The sequence below is a fragment of the Eublepharis macularius genome, chromosome 6, assembly GCF_028583425.1.
Source record: "Eublepharis macularius isolate TG4126 chromosome 6, MPM_Emac_v1.0, whole genome shotgun sequence".
Taxonomy (NCBI): domain Eukaryota; kingdom Metazoa; phylum Chordata; class Lepidosauria; order Squamata; family Eublepharidae; genus Eublepharis; species Eublepharis macularius.
This window is the reverse complement of record NC_072795.1, coordinates 119,641,774-119,664,361: the sequence shown is the minus strand read 5'-3', so window position 1 is coordinate 119,664,361 and position 22,588 is coordinate 119,641,774. Positions and strand designations below refer to the sequence as shown.

Below are 22,588 nucleotides of genomic sequence, written 5' to 3'. Positions count from 1 at the left end.
TAAGGCTCAATATTTTCAATTTTTTAATACAACTTATTTATTTATTTGATTTGATTTCTATTCTGCTCTGCCCACAAGCGGGTTCAGAGCGGATCACATTTTAGAATATACAATAAAAAAATTTAGCAGCAATATAAACATTAAAACACATCAATTATAAACAGCCACGCACATTTTGCCCTACCCCCTCAAACTACATAATCTGCAGGGTGGGTGGCCAGTCATAAATGTTTACAGAGCCTGAGGGTGGCATATACTCCCCCCCCATGGCAGGAGGCTGATATTATATATTGAGATTAACAGCTCTTTATTATAATAACATCTTTATTGGAAGCTGGAAGCAGACAGAAAAAGACTCAGGCACAACAGTAACCAATTTATACTTGTAGAAACCACACTCACTTTTAACAACCATGTAAGCAGCTAGAATCCTTCGTTTGCATGAACTATATACAAGTATCTATTTTGCAGCATAGTGACTGGACTATAAGACAACAGTTCTGAAGCACCAATAGCTTTGTAGGCCTCAGGAGCCTTCGTTCTACTCAAGCAATACATAACACCCCTCCCCCCCCCCAAGTTTGGGCTAGCCCATCACAAACGAAGTTGCTGAGATATGCCAGGGGATGGCGAGCCCTCTGAGACTTATGCAACCCTACTGCTATAGATGGTGCTCTTACGGGTGGCTCGGCATTGACAACGGCCTCTGTTCTGCTAGAAGAAGTGGAGGAGTTTCCCGTACTCGATTGAGTTGTTGAACAGCTTAGTGCCGCTGGACTATCTCCACTCTGCTCGGGCGCCATTGCAGATTCAGCCCTTGTGTCAGCGGTGCAGGGTGAATAGTCTTTGTCCTGTCCCTGTGCCCGCTCTGGCCAGCGCTGTGGTAGCTGATTGGTGTGTCGCCAGAGTATTCCGCCGGTGGCAATCGGCCACCTCGTAGGAGATCAGCCCAGTTCCCCTGAGCACCAAAGCTGGAACCCAGATTGGCCCATCTCTGTAGTTTCTGGCATAAACTAAGTTGCCCTGCTGTAACCTCCTGGGCGTTCCTGAAACCTCTGGCTCCCTCCAGGCTTCCAGATCTAAGTCTGGGTGGAGCTGATCAAGCAGGGTTGCTAGCTGTCACCCCATCAAGAACTTTGCTGGGCTTTGTCCCGTGGTGGAGTGTGGAGTGATGTGCAGCCACAATAAGTAGTCGGCCAACCACTGGCTCAAATCCCCCTGGCCTAATTTGTGGAGTCTTTAGTGGCCCTCACCATTCTTTCTGCCTATCCATTCATTGATGGATGGAACGGCACTGATGTGATGTGCTGGATGGCATCATTCTCGAGGAATCTTTAGAATTCCTGGGAATGAATTGTGCACCATTGTCTGAAACTATAGTGTCTGGCAGGCTGTGGGTCGCAAACAGATGCCTTAACAAGTGGATGACCACCGCGGACGTCATGGTTGATATGGGGATTATTCCAGTCACTTTGAAAAGGAGTCCACTACGATGAGAAAACTTGCCCCTGAAAAAGCCCAGCGAAATCAATGTGGATCCGCAATCACGGTGTGTGCGTTGTCTCCAATGGCTGCACAGGGGCCTGTGGCATGTCAGGCTGAGACTCCTGGCAGGGCAGACAGGTCAGACCCATCTCTCCACAGCTTGGTCCATCCCTGGCCACCACACGTAGCTACAGACCAGAGCCTTCATTTGGACAATTCCCGGGTTTCTCACATGAAGTGCCTCCAGCACATGCTGACGTAGTCAAGGCAGAACGATGACTCTGTTTCCCTAGAGCAGGCATTCCTTGTGGACTGATAACTCATGCTGGTGGGAACTGAAGGGCTGGAATTTGGTGTCCAGCTGGCCAGTAGGCTACCCCCTCCATGCCCAGTTGAGGACCCGAGAGAGCATGGGGTCCTTGGCAGATTGGGCTGCGATGTCTGATGCACGGAGAAGTGGTTGGGGCAGGTCTTCCAGCTGCATGACCTCATGAGCAGGAACAGGGCCTGCAGTTGGGCCCTTTAGTGGCAGGTGACTAAGGGCATTGGCATGTCCCAAGGCTTTGCCCGGGCAATAGAAAAGTTTGTAATCATAAGCAGACAGGAAAACTGACCAGTGCAGCATTCTTGGAGACATGACCTGTGAGGTCTTTCGGTCTTGTGCCAAAAGGCCCAGTAGCAACTTGTGGTCTGTAGCGATATCGAAGTGCTGTCCGTAGACATAGTCGTAGAGCTTTTTGACACCAGCGACCAGAGCAAGAGCCTCTTTGCCAATCTGGCCATAGTTCCGTTCCACTCACAATAAGGTCCTGGAAAAGTACGCGATAGGGGCCTCCCGCCCCTCAGGCGTTCAATGGCTGAGGACTGCGCTGATTCCATAAAGTGAGGCATTGCAGGCGAGCAGCATGAGCGGCTTGAGTTCATCATAATGGGTGAGCATGCTGTCTGACAAAAGGAGTTCCTTAACTGCGGAGAATGCCTGGTTGTGCTTCCGAACCCAGACCCAGGGCGTTTTCTTCTTAAGTAGTCTATGCAGGGGCTCAGCTAGTGATGCCTTGTGTGGCAGGAAAGAGTGGTAGAAATTTAGGAGCCCAAGAAATGCTTGGAATTCTTTCTTGGAGTGAGGTGTTGGTGCACTGCAGATGGCCTGTACTTTGCTGGCTGTAGGGTAGATGCCATTGGCGTCACTCATGAATCCCAGGAGTTCTACATGAGACACGCTGAACTGACACTTTTCCTTCTTAACCTTGAGTCTGGTGTCCTGGAGGCGACGGAGTACCTGTTGCAGACGGCCAGCAAGTTCTGTAGAGGACGTTCCCGTGATCAGGACGTCATCAAAGTACGGAATGACACCTGGGATGCCCTTGAGCAGTCCCCCTCCATAAGTCCTTGAAAAATTCTGGGTGCCACCCTGCCCCGAACTGGAGCCGCTTCACCTTGAATGTACTTCGATGCATCATGATGGTCTGTGCTTCCATGGTGGCTTCGTCTCCTGGAAGCTGCTAGTATGCTTGTGCCAGGTCAATCTTTGCAAAGATCTTGCCCCCTGCTAGCAATGCCAGGATATGACTCACTACCGGCACTGGATAAGTGTGCTGTTGCAGTGCCTTATTTAGGATGCACCTATAGTCCGCACAGATGCGTACTGCCCCATTGCCCTTGATGGGTGTGACAATGGGAGTCTCCCAATGGGCATGTGACACAGGCTCAAGGACCCCTTGTGTGACCAGCCAGTCCAGCTCCTCATCAATGTGTGGCTTGAGAGCAAAGGGAACATGTTGAGCTTTTAAACTGATCAGCAGTACTGTAGGGTCCAAGTCAAAGGATACCGGTGGTCCGGTGTACCGCCCCATGGGGCCATTGAATACGGATGGAAATTCAGAACTGACCGCCTCGATGTCCAATTGGTTGATTTGTTAGATGCCAGTGATGTGGATTCCCAATGCCTCAAACCAATCAAGCCTCAGCAAACTTGTGTGGTGCCCTTTGACGATGACCAGGTGGAGGGGGCAATGAAAGTCCTTAAAACTGACTTTGAACTTGCCGACACCACCATGGGAACCCGACGACCCTGGAAGTCCATCAAGTGTATGTCGCATGGCTCAAGCTGTCGGTCTCTTCTTGGGACACACTTGGTGGAAGGTGTCTGTTGAGATGATTGAGAGTGCCGATCCAGTGTTCTTTCAATGTGCACCATTACCCTGATCTTTTCTCTGGTGGGTATTCGAGTGTTCAGGACTGTGGTATGGCTGTAGCACTTGTTCACGGAGTGGCATTCTTCAAGCCAGAAAGAACTCTTCCATTCTGGCCGTTGTTGTTGCAGTGTCTGCAGCAGGGAGCCTCTGCTCTTGGGTGCCCTGCATGCATGAGTGATACGCCCTCTCTTTTAGCAAGCCCGGCATTCAGCGTCATGGAATTTTCAGAACTTCCGGTGGTGGCTTCCTCCACAGCTGGTGCAGGGCAACTTGTTAGTGCATTGCAGTTCGGTTCGCTTGGGCTGTACCGCTAGAGTCCTGTGAACCTCATCATCGTCCCCTGAATTGCTCTCAATGCTCTCATGATGGACCGGTTCTGCCTTTTTTTGCTAGGGGAGGGCTCCGCAACTGGTGCACCTCTCTTGTCAACTGGTCAGCTGCTTCCACTGCTAGTGCCTCCTTGAGGGCTTCCCTGAATGCGAGTTCCTTCTTGGCGAACTGCCAACGTTGCAGCTTCTCGTCCCGCAGGCCACATACTAGTTGATCTTGGAGCGCAGTCTCTAGGTCAGTGAAGTTGCATTGTCGTGCCACTTGCTGGAGAGCTGTAATGAAAATGGTCGCCAACTTGCCCTGGGCTTGGTCCCGCTTGTAGAAAGCGTGCTGGCTGGCGATCTCGGACGGCTGTGGTGAGAAGTGGTCTCGGAGCCGGTCTTTGATGATGATGACTGCCGTAGCTTGGAGCTGAGCCAGTGCCATGAGTGCCCAGGCTATGTCAAAAGTGGACCGCCCACAGATGCTGAAGAAGGTTGCTCTCTGGAGGTCCACATCAGTGACCTTGTTTGCCTCCAGGTAGAACTCGAACTTCACGATGTATGACTCCCAGTCCTTGGAGGTTGAGTCAAAAGCTTCAAAATGGCCCTTGGTGGCCATGATTCACTGTCAGTGAATTGTGACAGGGCGGCTGTGTATTAGCTCTTGGTTGGCTGAGGCGACAGTTCCACAGCAACAAGGGTGATTTAGCTCTCAGCGTCGCAGAGCTGCCTACCCGTCTTCTAATCCTACCTTTGTCACCAGTATTATATATTGAGATTAACAGCTCTTTATTATAATAAGGTATTTATTGGAAGCTGGAAGCAGACAGACAAAAGACTCAGGCCCAACAGTAACCAATTTATACTTGTAGAAACCACACCCACTTTTAACAACAACCAATACAATGTAAGCAGCTAGAATCCTTTGTTTGCATAAACTATATAAAAGTATCTATTTTGCAGCACAGCGATTGGTCTATAAAGCAACAGTTCTGATTGACTGGGCCAGCACCAAACACCAATAGCTTTGTAGGCCTCAGGAGCCTTTGTTCTACTCAAGCAACACATAACAGCTGACATGATCTCTTAGGTGCTCTGGCTTCCTCAACCACCAAATGCCTGGTGGAACATCTCTGTCTTGCAAGCCCAACGGAAGGATAACAAATCCGAATGGGCCCACGTTGAGACAGACAGAGAGTTCCACCAGGTTGGGGCCAGGGCCAAGAAAGCCCTGGCCCTGGTCGAGGCAAGGTGAACCTCCCTGGAGCTGGAGAGCACCAGTAGGTGTTTATCTGCTGAATGAAGCAGACTATTTGGAACATGTGGTGAGAGGCGGTCCCGCAGGTATGCTGGTCCCAGTCCGCTAAGGCCTTTAAAGGTTAGAACCAACACCTTGAACCTGATCTGGAATTCAACCGGGAGCCAGTGCAATTGGCGCAAAACTGGTGTTATATGTGACCGGAATGGAGTTCCAGTCAGGATGCACACTGCTGCATTCTGGACCATTTGCAGTTTCCGGAGCAGTCTCAAGGGCAGCCCAGCATAAAGCGAGTTACAGTAGTCCAATCTGGAGGTGACCATTGCATGGCTCACCGCAGCTAGGTCACTGGTCGAGAGGTAGGGAGCAAGTTGCCTGGCCTGGTGAAGATGAAAAAATGTAGACCTGGCAACTGCTGTGACCTGGGCCTCCACTGTCAAGGAGGCCTCCAGGACCACACACAAACTCCTCACCACTGGAGCAAGCACTGACAGTGCTCCGTCCCGGGTAGGGAGTTGGATCCCAGAACCTGTCAACCAACCCTCCCTCCTCCCCCAGGTTCAGGAAGCTATAGCCTGTTTCCGGAAAACAGCTAGTTTTTATAAACTATTATATACACCCACTCAATAGTATTCTTACCATAACAAAGTTACGAGACGATCCATCTTTCTTAACCTTTTCTCTATTCCACTTATTTTTGTGGAGATGTATTTATTTTGTGCATTTTTTTACATTGCAAAATGGGCTGCCTCTGCGGATTAATTTACAATTAAAATGAAAGTGTGAAATCCTCATCTGGCTTTTTCTTCTTATAATGCTAACCCAGTAGCCAGTACTGAGGACTATACATTCTGTCTAGACAGCTCAAGACCCTTTCATTACCTAAACCCACAACAGAATAAAGGCAGCTTTCCCTCGTGCCTTAGGAAAAAAAGGCAAAAAGTTCAAAAACCTCATGACACTGAAACGAGCTGGCATTGAGTATCTGAAACATGGGGCACTGGTAAAAAAAACCTCCGGCAAAGGGCATATAGAAGAGAAGGCTCTGATACATTCTCATTGCAACTGACCCACACTACCTGCACATTGTGTAATGTGTGAAGACAGAACTTGAGCATTCCTGCCCCCCGCCACCACCCAGTGCATGTCCAAACTACATAGGAGGCCAACGCTTCTCATTGTAGCAAGAGCTGTCTGTGGTCCCGCTGGTAATATTAAAAAGCTACCCCCAAATGTATTTTGCCCCCTTTGGGATTCCTATGTGAATCCCAAATATCCATTTGCCCATCCTGCTGTGGAACTGATCACCAACCAGATAAGTGAGCTAGGTTTCTAGAATGTATAGCTGCAAATATATAGTTAGATGTGTGTAGGAGCAATGCCTTGTCAATTTTAGAAGCCAGGGAAAGGGATGGATGACATTTCCAGCGCTGAGGGCTTGTCTTCAGTACCCTGCCTAGCTCTTTGCCCTCTTCCCATGACTAGCAAAACAGGAACAGCACGTGCACAGTTTTAACAATTTGCGAAATTATGCATTCTCCCCTGCTGCTCTCAGCAGGGTGTGTTTTACCTGACACCTTGGCCTATGGTTAGTTGTACAACTGCCTTTACCCTGGATTTGTGGAACAGCCTCCCGGAAGTGTCAGGATAGGAGGTCTTCCATCCTTCTGATTTTTGGGCAGTGCTGCAAAAGTGAGCTATTCCACAACAGCAGCGGAAGGAATTTGAAAGCACTGATGAAGTAAATGTTTTCTGGCTGTTTAATAGGGTGTTCGTATATTGGTACACTTTTTAAAATGTATCTGATTTTACTATATATTCTTACTGGCTGGTGGGTTTACAAATATTTTAAATAAGTGAAATTATGCACATTTGCTCCATTTAAGCAGAATTTACATTTCCTTGACCCAGAATATGCATTGCCTAGGTGCAGAATTTTACATTTTAGGAGTATATTCAGCTCTGCTTGGACCAAGGTCCAAAATCCTCCAGGATCTTTAAGCATAGGGTGCTAAGTGACTGCAGTTGCAAGCTTATACTCATGGCTTTCCTTGCCTGTTACAGGGTACTGGTAGTTTGCATACTTATAGGGTTGTTAATGTAATTCAGAGCAAAGGAAAGATTTATCCATTGTGTCTGTTATTTTGTTCTCTTCAGTATACCAAGCCAGCAGTGCAGGATTAAATGGTAAAATCAAGGACAGTCTAATCTACCTACCGTTAATCTTTGAGACACAGCCTTGCCAAATACAATTTACTCTGTAAGCAACACAGCAACACTAGAGTAAAAAGCCTTAAATGATGTTTTCTGGGCCTTGCAAATGGCCATTTGAGTTTTGCACAGTTCGGCACCTCTGCTGACTTGGTGGGCTTCCGATTCCCACTATTTAAATCTGAAACTGCAACTACACATTGAGTTAGCAAAAAAGAGGAAAAAACCCGTGGAAAACCTCTGATTGATAGACTGATTTATTACATTTATAATCTGCTCTCCCCATGAATGGGCTCAGAGCAGATAACATCATATTAAAATTTACAACAACATCCACTTTAAAAACCATAAATAGATATATGTGTAGTCTTCACTGATGCCCAATGAAACAACAAAAGTGTATTTAACCAATAGTAACCCTGGTCCTTTTAAAATGTATTCCACATTTAGATTTCTGCTTGTTTTGATTATAAAAATATGAGGGGGGAGTGTCTATCCAATCCTGATTCCAATCTGATTCCAATCAGAGTTGCACCCATCTAAATTCATTTGAGATTAGAAGGGTGTAACTCTGCTTAGAATTGCACTGTTGGGCTCTATAAGAAAACAGTGAATGTAAACAGTTTGCATATCTGTAGCTGAACAAAAGGAGAGCAGTGATTAAAAAAAATTGAACCCGAAGCTATCTATTACATTTATGAAGCATTATTGTGTCTTAATCATCAAGGCTCTTCAACAGCAAACTGACAGTAAGGAACCAATTCACTCCATCATTGTAATTAAAGGTATTACTCCTTGCAAACATGCACTGCATTAAAGACAGTCAGACTAAGCCATTCCAGTCCTTGGGTTAATGCAACAGGAGCGGTGAGACTGATAGAAGCAAGGCTTTTTTTCGGCAGGAACATGGGGGAACGGAGTTCCAGAACCTCTTGAAAATGGTCACATGGCTGGTGGCCCCGCCCCCTGATCTCCAGACAGAGGGGAGCTTAGATTGCCCTCCGCGCCACAGTCCAGAGGGCAAACTCCCCTCTGTCTGGAGGTCAGGGGGCGGGGCCACCAGCCATGTGACCATTTTCTCTGAGGGCAACCCACTGAGTTCCACCACCTTTTCCCCAGAAAAAAAGCCCTGGATAGAAGTATATTAATAATGTGTGTGGCACTTTACGGAATTCAAGAAAACAAGTCCATGACTTAAGGAGTTTACAATCCACCATTTGAGACAGAGGGAAGGATATGGAAGTAGTAATAAATGGGGAAAGAATATGGTTTCTTTCCAGTTATGTGTGCTTCAGCTTAGGAGGAGGGGAGTTGGGGATTGTGGGAGTTAAGAGGAGGCATCTGGGGGGGAAGTAGAGAGGCCAGAGCACCACACTGATGTTCTAGGAGGCAGTTACAACAAGCATAGGGGCAGCAAGGGAGAAAGGGCAGTGTCCGTTGAGGGAGGCAGAGTTGGAGGAGGGATATGTTAAGATCTGAGAGCAGAGCAAGGAAAAGGACATAATGCCCAATCTGAAAACAGACAGGGAGGCTGCGTAGAGTGTAGATAATGAGTGGCTTAACCAAATTAAACTCCACATAGAAAGAGGCTCCGGTTGAAACATCATCAGTAGTGTAGCATTTCCACTCACAGCTACTACTGCCTTCCAACCCTCCCTTTCTACAGCTTACATCCCCCTGTTTTCTTACTGCAAAGAGGGGGAAACACAAGCTCGTCCAAGAATTTTGGATGATATATGTACCTTTATTGAATATGTATATTTATTGAATTTGGAAAACACTAGCAATAGACACGCACATTCCCAGAAAACTGTGATCATTTAATTTCCTTTCATTTTATTAGCAGGAGTAAGAAAACTTTTTTTCACATGAGAAAGCAAATTGATCCTCTAGGGATATCTGAACAAGACAGCCTGATGATGTGCATAAGAATCCTGAAAAGCAGACAGTTGGTAACATGTCTGTGTTATGAATGATGAGCAGTTCAATATGCTTACTTCAGACATGTATCCTATTTATATTAAGAACTGCATGCATGTGGATGTAACTGCAGTTATGAATTACCTCCAAATAAACCATCCAGTCCAAGCCTGTGAAAAATGTTATGCAAGATTGCCTGCATAGTTTAGAAAACTCTCAGGTCCACAATGCTGTTAGCTGGGCTTCATGTATTAGGGTTGTACATTTTCACAGCCAGCATTACATTAATAAGAGTAGCCATTCAGCAAGATCCCTCACTTTTTGTCATCAAGTTCCTATATCTGTTCATTTAACCCACAGAATGAAGAATAATAATACAGGACTCGGGATCAAATTCTATCGTACCCTTTAATCTCAACTCCCCCCAGAGGCACTCAGAGCAGTACATAAGAGTCCTTTTTCCTCACAAGCATCCTGTGAAGGAGAACATAACCAAATATGTCTATCTCAAGGTTGCCAAGGTTTCTGCAGTGTGAGGAACTGATCTCTCGGAACCTAATCTGACGTTCTAGCCAGTATACAACAGTGTCTCGCAAATCCTGACTCCTCCTGAGTAGAATTAATATAATCAAAGAAGACAGCCTGATGGGAGAAGTGCAAGGGCAGTCTTAGCCAAAGGGCAGCCAGGGCAGTGGCCTTGCCCTCCACAACAGAACAAGATCACATGCATAGAAATGCACATAGTGACGAGAACAAAAATAGCAGGCTCCTCCTGCCACTGCTGCTTGCGCCTGCCCTGTCTGGGGCTCTGCAGTGGTGGTTCCTAGGCAGCCTTGCACAATGCAATGGCTGCCCCTTGTCTGGCCCCAGAGGGGAATGGTGGCAGGGGCCAGTGACTCTGGGGCCCCACCCTGAACTTCAGCCCAAGACCCAAAGATCGCTAAGACCACGATCCAGAGGAGTGAGCCGTGTTAGTCTGTAGTAGCAAAACAGAAAAGAGTCCAGTAGCACCTTCAAGACTAACCAACTTTACTGTAGTATAAGCTTTTGAGAACCACAGGTCTCTTCGTCTGACGAAGAGAACTGTGGTTTTCGAAAGCTTATGCTACAGTAAAGTTGGTTAGTCTTAAAGGTGCTACTGGACTCTTTTCTATAAGACCAGGAGTTTACAGTTCTCTGTTCCTTACATAAATAGCAGTCTCTATCACTGATGAGGGATGAAGCACAAGCCATTCACGGATTATTTATTTATTTTATTGAATTTGTAGCCCACTCTCCCTGCAAGCAGGCTCAGAGCGGATAACAACAACAGAAACACAGAGCGATAAAAACAACAATAAAACAAGATAAAACGGATCATATTACACTTCCATTAAAACAGCATCTTTGATAGTGCTCATTGCCCAGCTCAACCCCAGAACCCGTGGGACGGGGGTGGCCAGCTAGCAAACAGGCTACAGAACCAGGGTCAGCCCCCCTCCCTCTGCAGGAGGGAGTGTTTGAGTGATGCTCCTTTGGCTTAGGATAAGGAAACCTCACGAGTCAGTTGGAAAATGACTGGATGAGATCTTATTTTATGGAGTTCGCTCATAAAATGAAAGGAATGGCTTACTAGTTTACAAACTATATAAATGCATGACAGGCAATATCATGCCAGGGTTTGGCTAAGTGAGTAACAGCTCCCCAAGAGAGTACATATATTAATGCATCCGCTCAACATAGGTTTGTGTTCTAGTTGGCAGACAACTCTGCCTTAAACCCCTCCTGGCTGTATATTTGTGCTTTTGGCACGAATAAAAGAAATGTATAGTGTGATGCCACAGATGCATGTGTGTGTATACGAAGAGGGGAGGAGGGAGGGAATGGCTGTGTTCAGCAGCAATAGCTTAATAAACTTTTAAGTTTGTACAGGAGAATGCTGGGGTGGGTGGGTGGGAGGGAGGGACAGAAGCCATTGACTCCGTTTTTGGAGCTGCCCCTTGAGGCTTAGAGTCATTTTAAGTCCATGGTGTGGTGAAATTGGCTAGACAAGATTTGCAAGCAGATTGTCATGCAAGTTCTGATCAATATTAATTCCAATTTTAAGGGGCTCTTGAAACTTTGGGAGGGAAACGAGCATGTTCTTGGAGCAGGAGGAAGAATCCTAACCCTATATTGCTTCTTCTACTAAGAAGTTATTTTCATCTCAAAAGAGGCTTTTCTTTAAAGAGAGCTGAATGAGCTGGTTTCACCTATCCTTGCATTGGGAGCAATCTAAAAAGGAAAAAAACCACACCCCTTTTTCCGAGGATAAATTTCAACTCACCACTGAGGAGAGAAGGGACTTCACAGCCATCTTAAAGCGTGTTCTGAAAGAGCACCTTCGTTAGGGACAACCGTTCACAAGCGTCTTTATGGTTCTTCCCTGGAGGAAAAGAAATAAATTCACTTTCATTGCAGTAAGGACTATTATCCTTATTTACAACTTGGATGTATTGGAGCAAATAGTCATTAGTGACTGCTTAGAGCTTGAACTTGCGATTCAGGAAAACTATTTACAGTAGAAACAACTCAGAAGGTTCTGCATTGAAACAAAAGAAGCATAAAGGAAGCCCAATGGGCAAAACGCCCCATTTCAGCTCTGGAGGCCTCGGAAACCATCTTCATTTAGCAGTAATGAGGTTTGCTTGATGACCCTAGGCCCTTCACTCTCTTGAAGCTTAGTCTCCACTGAGGGACCATTGTCGAGATAAAAGATATACAGCCACATATGCTGACCAGAGTTCCTTGGAGGAAAGGTGGATTGAAATTGTTAAACAATGACTCTGTGTACTAAGAAGGAAACTAAGTTTCAAAGAATTTCCATTGACAGTCAGCAATATTACCGAGACAGTGCATTTTAAGCACTTCGGGCACTCTAAAAGCACTATAATGTTATCGATTGCAAAGCTCTCTTCGCTGAACCATTCATAAACCACACATCACGGGAATTTCATCCTACAAGGGCCAGGGTATTGTTGCAATCTTAGGCACACTCACCTGAGAGAAACTGATCGCCGTGAGATTTACCACAGAGTGAACATGCATAGGACTGCACTGCACAAATGTTACACAAACAAGCCATTCACTGTGTTTTCTTCAAGTTACCTGAACTGCTGCAGCAGTTTAGTCCCTCCATTAGCCAAGCAATTCCCCCAAAACTACATCAGAAAACTAATCCTGCTCCCTGACACTGATTCAATGAACATACGGTAGGCTACCTCAATCATGCCTTTCCCCCCTTTTTAATCCAGTTTAGTAGTACAACCCCCAGCTTCTTTCTACTTGCTTTTAAAAGGTCACGGCATGAGCATTTGAGTCTCTTTACTTTCAGGAACTGTAACACAAGCTGCCAGCCGAGCTATCAGCTACTTTCCAGCAATCAGTTATTAACTCGATTCCTTGTTTTTCTAAGGCGGTGTCCAGCCCACATCTCTTTACTTCTTCGCATTGCTCATGGTTTCTCTATGTTTCATTTCCTTTCATCTGCACAACTCTCTCTCTCTTTGTAGGTGTTCCGCATTCTACTAAGACTTCCACTGAGTGGCAAAAAACGAATGAGAATGGTCACGCATGGGATACCATGCAGTTTGGATGTTTACTGCCATCAGCTCTAAATGTTTCAAACCTAAAGAATTGTAGGTCCCCACTTCTACTAGAAATCCAAGCATCAAATTTTAGTACCCTGAATTTATGACCCAGCTTTGTCAAGAAGTGCAAACCCCATCCATAGTAGGCGATCTCCCAAGTCTACAATCCACACCAGTAAGTACCTCAAGTCCTCTCTGGACTGAGCCTCAATTTATTGGCTTTCATCCAGCCCATTTTCATGCTCACATCATCCACCACTTCACCTGAATTAAGATGAAAAGCAAAGATAAGGATGCATGTCACCTGAATACTGCTTCCCAACAGTATTGAACTTGGGGCAGATAACCTGTGCGGAAATGGCCTATAGTTTCTGTTACAATACCTGGCCTGAACCCAACTGAAACAGGTCTACATAATCAGTTTCATCTAAACTCACTGGAAATTGAACAGACGTTACGTGCTTGAGCAGATTAAAAAACGGGATATTGGCAACATGTTATAATTGTTTAAGAACCTTGTTTGGGGGGGGGGGTTTCTAAAAAAAGACTTCTTCAATAGAGGCTGGGCTATGACCTTCTGAAGGGCAATAGGCACAAGTCCTTCTCTCAAAGAAGCAAATGAGCACCATTACCATATGGCTGGGACAGGTTGAACAGTAAAAGTTACCTCAGGAACACAGGAGCCAATGAGAATGGTGTTCTGAACAAGCCAATAGGAAATGAGTTAACCCCTGACCATTGTAGTTTTGGACAACTGGTAGTTTCAAGTGACAGAGGAGAGTTTGGTGAAGCATTAGTTTGAATAAGGGAGTAGTTTAAGGACAGTATAAATATTACTGTCCAAGAAACAACAGAATTACTAAATTATAGCTGGGTGCCAAGGCTTAACTGTAATGTTTTTACTAGAGTGTAACATAGTCTAAGAAGCCTGCTTAGGAAAGCTCCTGCTCCCAAGGCATTATATTTTAAAACTCAACATTTCACCTCTTATAATCAGTCAAGATTTACCTCAGCTCCCCCCCCCCCTATTTTTAATAACCTTTGTCCTCGCCTCTTTGAAGACTAAACCATCTTGTTCCTGACAGTGAACCCCTGGGTTCATATCCAAGAACAGTCTAACTTCAGAATCTTGTTTGAATTCCTGCTTAAATTCTCCAGTGCAGTGGAGAAAGCAGGAATTTGTGAAAGAAGATCTTGTGAAAGAATATCAGGAAACCATCGCACTCATTATGCTCCCTCAAGATTTTGTTGTAAGACACAATAAGGGCACAGATTGAGCAACAACACCTCTGCAAGTAGTGCTGACATCTTTAAACTGCAATAACGGAAAAGTTATCCAACAAAACTTGACCAGAATGCAGTATAAGGAGCTTTCAGAGACTGAACTATCATTACTTTACAGTCTAAGACTGCATGGATGCAAGCAATTTTAACTGCTAAACACCTCACAAATTTATTGTGATGTGCTGCTGAAGCTTCTAAGGATACAGCATCAGGGCCCAATTCAGGACCCCTCTCACAACCCAGAAAAGCTGAGCTGGATGACAATGATGGTGGTGAGGTATAATTTTATTGTCACTCTCCCTGGGCCAGAAGACTGAGCATCCACTGAGGGTCAGTCCACTCTCAGTTGAAGAGAGCCGTGGATTTATGTACCTTACCTCCACAGGAGGCATGGATCAAAAGGAATCTCCAAACAGGATCCCAGGAATGACACAGAGACCCACTGGAGGATGAAAGTGACTTTGTGAGGAAACACAAGCAGGGGCACATCCTTAAGCCCCCCAAAGCAGACTGGGTTACAACACTGAACTCAGGTTGCAAAGCCCATCAAGAGTGTTATCACAGAAGCCGGTGATGAGGTTTTCAGTTTTTACCTCACGTTTGGCGCTTGGGTGCTTGCCCAGCAAGTAAGTCTGAGGGCTGAGGATGTCTATTCTGAGGCTGTGAGGGAGGGAGTGATCAGCGTTGACAACAGCTCTAGAATATAAAGAATATGGGGTAGGGGGAAGGCTGGCATTGGATCAAGAGGATGAGAGTGGCAGCCTGCGTGGGAAGAAAATCTACAGAAGCAAGAAAAGATGTAACCGTCCACTGCATCCTCCTTGCTTTCCCAGCAGCACCTTGACCAATCCTCTGCTGGCTCCTCTGGGGCATAAAACTGCTGCAGCAAGGAATGAAGTGGTGGGACGACGACCAATCTGTGCGCGTGTGTTTGTTCAGTAGCAGTCTCCTCTTTTGCTCCTTCAGACCTTTCGAAGGTACATGCATGATCTCCAGTTTGTTAGCTGGCAACTTTTACTAGAAATTATCCACCAGACAAAGATACAGTCTGAAACTCTCAATATATACCAGTTTAGGACTGGATTCCCGGCTCATGTTATAGACAGCAACCCAAACCACTAGATGATGGAAAAAACCTTAATTCATTATCAGTTATATCAACATTTGCAAGGGCATGGAACTACTCTGTATACATTCTGTGAAGTTAACCAATGCTAGGCTAAGCCAAAGTTTGCCCTTGACTAAAGTTCATATTACTCAAAATGTTGTCGAAGCATTTTGTACTTTGCCACCTTCAAAATGTGGCAGAGGCAAAGTGTCCTGAGCAGCAAAATATGTCTAGAGTAGGAAGGTTAAGAAAATATAAATATTATAAAAATATCTTCATGTGTCCAAAGAGGGCTAGGCATTTTTGTTTAGACAAGGAAGCTAACAGCCTGAATGAGTTGTGGGGAACTGCTTCAGTGGGCATATTTAAAGAGAGAACAGCTGTGTCAGAGAGGCTACAATCATCTCACAACTGCAGCGGGAAGGAAAAATCAAGGCCCCTTCCAGCTTCTATGAATTTATTCTCCCCTATAATATAGACATTGAAAAGTACCAGATGATGATCCAAGGAAACAGTATATCCAATTTCCATTATGAGAGCTCTAAATGATTAATGAAGGGAGGGGGGAGTGGTGGCGAGCAAGGTCGTATCTTGCTTTTTCTAGTTCAATATATTTATATCAGCTAGAAAACATCATGTGAAGTATTAAAGCACTGTATACCATTCTTCCCTCAGAGCTGTGTTATATAATGGACATAACAAAGCACACCTAAATTAACAAAACGATCTGCAAAACATCTTTAAAAGCCAGTGTCGTTTAGTGGTTCGAGTGTCACATTAGGATCTAGGAGACGCAGGTTCAAATCCCCACTTTACCTTGGGAGTTTGCTGGGTGACCTTGGGCCAGTCACACCACCCTGCAGGTAGATGTGAAGACGAAATGGGAGAAGGTGAGAATGTTGTAAGCCAGTTTGCATCTTCATTGAGGAGAAAAGTAGGGTATAAATGAAATAAATAAATAAATAGGGCACATTCTCTAATCACTTGGGCATGGGCTTTTCAGTGTAAGCCACATGCCTGTGGAACAGCCTCCCAGAAGAGGTCAAGGGAGCTTCTGGCAAAGCTGTAAAAACAAACATTCCACAGAGCATTTGGAGCAGGTCGAGAGTCTGGGCCACTGGAAATATCTTCACAGAGTGTTGTTAAGGGGGTGGTTTCAATGTATTTTAATACTTTTAACTGTGATTGTATTGTATTGTATTTTATTGTTACCTGCCTTGAGTCCTGATGTGGCCTTATAAATATTTCACACATAAATATATACACACACACGTTCGGAAGTTGATTTCAATGAGACTACTTCTTTGGAAGGACCACAACTTAAGACTGGAACCCTAACCAAGCTTACTAGAAATAAGTAGAGAACAGAAAGAACTAGAACAACTATGCTGCTAGTTTGTAATCCTAGGCGAATTCCAGGTATTGTTCAGCCAAGTTTAAGCACTTTCCAAGCCCCCATTATTTCAAAGGGCTTATGCTTAACTTCTTCTGGATTATGCCTTCATATAGGAATAAGTTTCAATTAATCAAAGTATTCCAATATCATGCAGGTTCATTCATAATATACCAGGTTTTTTTTAAAAAAAAAACCCTGTAAAGTTAGACATTTCCATATGGTTAGTTTTGGTTTAGGCTGTACTTATGTGGAGAAAGTTTGGTTTTTTTTCTTAAGCCCCAATTTGTATAGCAGTTTTACAAATTGTAAACATAGCGATTGTTGTTCCTTTCACCATATTTATTACTTAGGGCGCATTTTAAGCCTGTTACACTGGCTGCATGATCCTAAGTATGCTTATTCAGAAATAATGCCCATTGAGTTCAATGGGAGTTAACCCCAGTAAGTGTGCTTTAGGCTGCCAGGCTTTATTCATTCAAATATTTATAGAACACATTTCCCCAACTTGTGTGCCCAAGGCCCTTTACAAAAGCATGCTACAATCATACCAACAACACCAGAAACAATGAAGCCATAAAACGTATCAAGCCATTGATAAAATCAAAGTCCACAGCGCACAATAGCAATAAAATAAGTAATTTCCCCTTCAGAACAGCACCATCTTACACACTTTCCTAAATGCGCATAAGTAGAGGGAAGTTCTCACTTCTACTGGAAGCCCATTCCTGAGCAACCACAGAGAAAGCCCTAGGATGGGCCACCTCAGAGGCAGGGAACACAAAGAGGTTTGAGAGAACAATGGAAATGATGCACAAGGAGAGACAGTTTTTCACATACGGTTCCCAAGTCACCCCAAAGTCCAAACCACAACTTAAACGGAGACCAGAAACCAATCAGCAGCCCAAACAATGGTTCCAAAGCAGACGTAACATGATTTGTTCCATTCAAAAAAGGCAGGCCCCTGCATTCTAAATTAAAACTTTCAGGTTGTCTTGAAGGGCAGCCCCCCATAAACTGCATTGCAGTAATCTAGTCTCAAGGTTACAGGAGCATAGTTCTGCATAACCAGAACTGCTGACTGGAGGAGAGGAGCTAATCTGAGAAGCAGGCAAACTTGAAAGGAGCTACTTCTAGCAACAGCATCAACTTGTTCATTCGCTAACAAAGTTGGGGCCCAGTGTACTAGCAAGTTCTTTACTGTCTGCCGGAGTGAGAACTATCTTACCACAAGGCTGTCAATACAATTCCTTCCATATAATCAGCAGTTTTGACCAGCAGTACCTCTGTCTTTTCTGAGTTCAGCTTCAATTTCTTTCTCATTAGCCATGTGACCACAGCATCCAGGCATCAGTCCAGGGCAGGAACTTATTTGGAGAAAGTCCTCTCAATGCAACGGGCCTAATTTCCAAGTATAGATCAGGATATACAATTCTTACCAATGTATATTAACTCGTAGTTCAATCTTTATTATCCTAGGCGTTCTTGGGCAAGCTACTGGAAAGACAACACAGGAACAGCTGTTCATTATATTTAATTTGCTTTCTCTTAGCAGCTTTCCAGACACTTGGGAAATATTGGGTAAAACCTAGCCAAAATTAAAACACTTTTAAATCTGATTGTTTATCACTCAGACCTTTTCCAAAGAAATCAAGCAATGGATTTTAAGTGTGTTTATCTCTGGCTACATCTTGTGTGCCCATTACTCTTCACAGATTTTATATCTCCTGAAGGTTTGAAGGAAAGAAATGGAATTAAGTGAGGCCAAACCTCTCGGAGGGAAATGCTGAAGCTGACATTGAAGAATAAGAACTGGATTTGAAAAGGAAAATAAAAGACTGGAGAAGCACTTGATGTGTACAGGGCACTCTGGAGACCCTAGAATACATGCAGCAGCAATGGAAAAGATATCTGAGCATATACAGAGTGCCTTTCTGCCGCCACTGGCTTTATCCATTCTGAATTAAAGAGCAGAGTTTTCAAGGGCAAATGGCACAATCTTCAGGAAGGCTTTTCTTTTGAAGCAGAAGCGATCCCACAAAACTAAAAATGTTATGTCAAAACTTGCTATCTGGGAATTTGGTCAGCCTTTTAAGAACTGGTCCTCTTCTTTGTGCTGTTCTGTGAGAACACTGTTCCAGTGTCTTCATTAAATTGGCTGCCAGAAATAATGAACGGTAATACATATGAGATCACTTTCCTGAGCGGTACCTTACCTGTAAGGTGGGAGCGAAAACTAGTATTCAGTAAGGGCAAGGCAAGAGGAGAAAGCAGTTGAGAGATGGACACAAATTCAATTCTCACATGCTTCTTAAAGTGCCTTTTGGATGTCTTCTGAGGCTGGTGTGCATGTATGAAAAACTGAACAGCAGTTTCAAATCTGTTTGTATCAGAGTTCCTAACTGTAAATCAACCTTCCTGCATAAAACACATTCCAGTCTTCCTGTCATTTGCAATGCACATAGATTCTCATCCAAAGAGCTGCAATTGTAAGTTAGACTGAAAAAGGCTTGAAGGGGCTACATTGATTTGGGGGGGGGGGGCTCTGATGCAGGAGTGCCGCTTTGCTCCCCAGTGTAGCACTGTCTTTGCTTCTACTCAATTCCCTCTTGCATATTCGAGTATAAAACAAATACTACCAAAAGACACCTTACGTTTCCATCGTTTTCAGTTCTCTTTTGCATCCAGAAACTTTGTAGCTCTGGCCACTGAAATTCTCACCTCAGGGGAGGAGGATTTCCTCCATCTAGCTTAATACGAATAAAACGATTACCAGAACTAAGCCAAGAGCAGGAACTCCCTTCTCTTAATGATAAAGCCACCGAGTCTTTTTAAAGCATTACACACTGGCCACAAAAGAGATAGTCAGCATCTGCTCTGCATATAATTCACTTAAAGCGCTTTACCGAAACTCGCTAAGCATTTCGAAGAACAGGTATTAACTTATTATCCCTCTGTGTATGCACGTCAGACTTGAACGCAGTCATTAAAAGGGAAGGGGGTCAACCTTTTGAGGGGGGGGAGAGACCCCGAATGGGTATTCCAAAAAAACTGAAGCGACGGGAATTAAAAGAAGAAGCCTTCTCGGTCTGACGTTTGCACTCCCGAGGGAGAGTCCCAAGCATCTCTCCGAGCCGCCGTGCCCCCCCTCCCCGGTGCCCCCTTCTCCAGCGGGCGTCCGCCCCAGCCTCAGTCGCCCCCCCTCGCAGCGCCTCACCTGCCAGCAGACGCCCGCTCGCTGAGGAGAGCGGCGCGCTCCACGGGACGCACCAAAACTTCTCCGGCGCCTTGTGGAGCCTTGGCGCGAGCAGAAGCAGCCGCAGCCCGTGCCGCGCGCCCGGCCCGCCCTTCCTTCCCTCCTTCCTTCCCCTCCCTCAGGCTGGGCCGGGCTGCACAGGAGCCGCCGGGTCACGTGAGCCTCTCTCCGGCCGCCCCCAGCGGTCGTCTGCGCGGGGGGAGATAAGGATGCTGCTGCGGAGGGAAAGGGGATTGTGGGACGCCGGCCCTGGGGTTGGCGGGCAGAAGGCGCTTCCTCCTTCTCTTGCTTTCCTTTGTCCCCTAGATACTGAATTCTCGGGGTGACAATGGACGGAGGAGTTGGTATAACGTTGCCACTTTTTACATCTATACAGGCTATGCTCTTGGGTCCCCCCCCCCCGCCCCAACAGAAACCAAGCGAGAAATTTAAGACTACAACCTTTAAATTATTGTAATAGTTTAATATTTGCCATTTTTTATCTCACCCTTCCTTTAAAAAGCGTTCTTGGCTCTCCCTTCATGTGGCTTTTACAACCCTTTGGGCTGGGCTAGGCTGTGGCCCCCAGTAAAGATTATAGATCCAGAGGAGTCAGCCGTGTTAGTCTGTAGCATCTTTAAGAGTCCAGTAACACCTTTAAGAATAGCCAACTTTATTGTAGCATAAGCTTTCGAAAACCACAGCTTTCTTTGTTAGTGAAGATTATGGGGAACATGGATTTGAACCATTGTCTCAGTCCAGCAATAGCCACTACACCACACCAGTTTGGGCATAAATGTCGTTGAAGTCTGTGGGACTTCACGCCAATTTGTTTGTTTTTTACTGGCCCAGCTCTGCATGCCAAGGAAAATTTGCACCTGCTAAAATCTCTGTGTGCCAGGCTGCTGTTAAAGGCACAGGAGATTTTAGCAGGTGCAAATTTCCCTTGGCATGCAGATTAAAGTGTTGAGGAAAACTTCGCCTGCTAAATTTCTGCATGCCAAGCTGCAGTTAAAAGTATTGGAGCACAGCCAGTCAAAAAAAAAGCTGGCATAGAGATAAAGTGATGGAAAAAGCCTGCAGCCTACACAGTTTCACCTGCTAAATTTCTACTTGCCAGGATGTAGTTATAGGCACTGGAACAGGGCCAGTAAGAGACCTGGCAACAATACAGTTCTATTGCAGTCAGAGTCCTATAAGAGGAAAAAGCCGGATTAGTGGCATGCGCTGTCTATCCTTATGCACGATTACACGGGACGGGACTAAATCCCACTGAGTCCAGTAGAATTTATTCACACCATGGCTATGGCCTCCATTGCTGCCACTTTTTCTCTGGCAGGGCTCCTGAGCCTTTCCTTTAGCAATTGTGTAGTGAGTAAAAATTTACACAGGAAGCTTCCTCCAGGTGGGAGCTGTAATAATGGAAAGCACCACCTATTGTATTTGAGCTTCTCACAAAGTTATCAAAATTCACAAGAGCAGAAATAATAGTATCAGACCTATAGGAGTGTAAATGTGGGGAAACGGATGTCTTAAACCCATTTACTAGGAAATATTTCTAAATGAATGTATTTAGGGCATAGGTATTAGTTTTTTTGTAAGGGTCTGATTTTTCTGTACAGAGGAGAGCCTGTTTTATGAGTGTAACTAATCCCCTTTAAAGCCAAAGGGAATGCAAGGTTATCACACTTGCAATGCAATCTCAAGTGGCACCTTTATAGAACTTCCTGGACCTTCAGCATCACAAGGTTTGTCACGAGAAATGTCATCTTGCCTAGTAAAAAGCAGCTTAAAGGGGGGGGGAATGAGACAAGGCTGGTGGTGTTTTAATGAGGGGACGTGCAACAGAGTTGTCTGCTGACAAATTAATCACTGGAATTACTGTTTGTGGACAATCTAAATATGACATGCCAAGACTTGTGATGAAATCACAAGACTCTAATCTTGCATAGTTAAAAGATGATTTTTGGTTGATAAACCTAGGGAATAAGTATAACAAGTGGGGTAGAGGAATCATTAAAAAGAGCAATTCACATACCCATCTCAGTAATTTACTAATAACTGCCCCACTGTTGCAACAGAAGCATCTTTTTTGCACTTGAAAGATTAGCAAAATATAAAGTGCCATCCTAAGCAGAGTTGCACCCTCCTAAACCATTGACTACAGTGAAGTGCATTAATATTGTTTCATAATCTTTCATGGACCAGACACCAGTTTGTCAATTATTTTCAGAAATGAAAATTACTTGCGAATAAGTATATTTCAGAATGCAGCTTGATTCAATGGAAGTCATGCCCAGTTCATGCGCCTAAGATTGCAGTTTCAAGGACATTAACACCGGCTCATAATGGGGATTCGGTTTCGTTTTCTCGGCCATGTCGGACACTCCGCAGGTTCGGGAGGAAGCGCCCGAGCAGCCTGACCGGGCGGCTGACCTGCGAAGGTTAGCCCCCTAGACTCCCAGTGAGGGTGTCAGGGTCCGGAGCGCGACGGGAAGAACCCCCCGAAGTCGATGCGGGGGGGTAAATTGCCCGTTTGCTCCTATGGAGGCCGGCAGACTTGCGCAGCACATCGTGTGC

At 45.1% G+C, this 22,588-nt stretch overlaps 1 protein-coding gene across 2 annotated transcripts in view; it reads right to left on the bottom strand.

Annotated features, from left to right (window-relative positions):
- The window catches only part of RHOBTB1 (Rho related BTB domain containing 1), a 90,763-nt gene extending 70,650 nt beyond the window's left edge, over positions 1 to 20,113 (bottom strand). The window contains exons 1-2 of one of the 2 annotated variants that reach the window (XM_054983527.1): positions 19,991 to 20,113; positions 11,686 to 11,784 (exon numbers count right to left, since the gene is read on the bottom strand). The gene's annotated coding sequence lies outside the window, so the exon portion shown is untranslated. Of the gene's footprint in view, positions 1 to 11,685; positions 11,785 to 12,506; positions 12,590 to 19,990 lie in introns of those variants that run through there. The other variant, XM_054983528.1, reaches the window with a different exon arrangement.
- Positions 20,114 to 22,588: the final 2,475 nt, after the last annotated feature.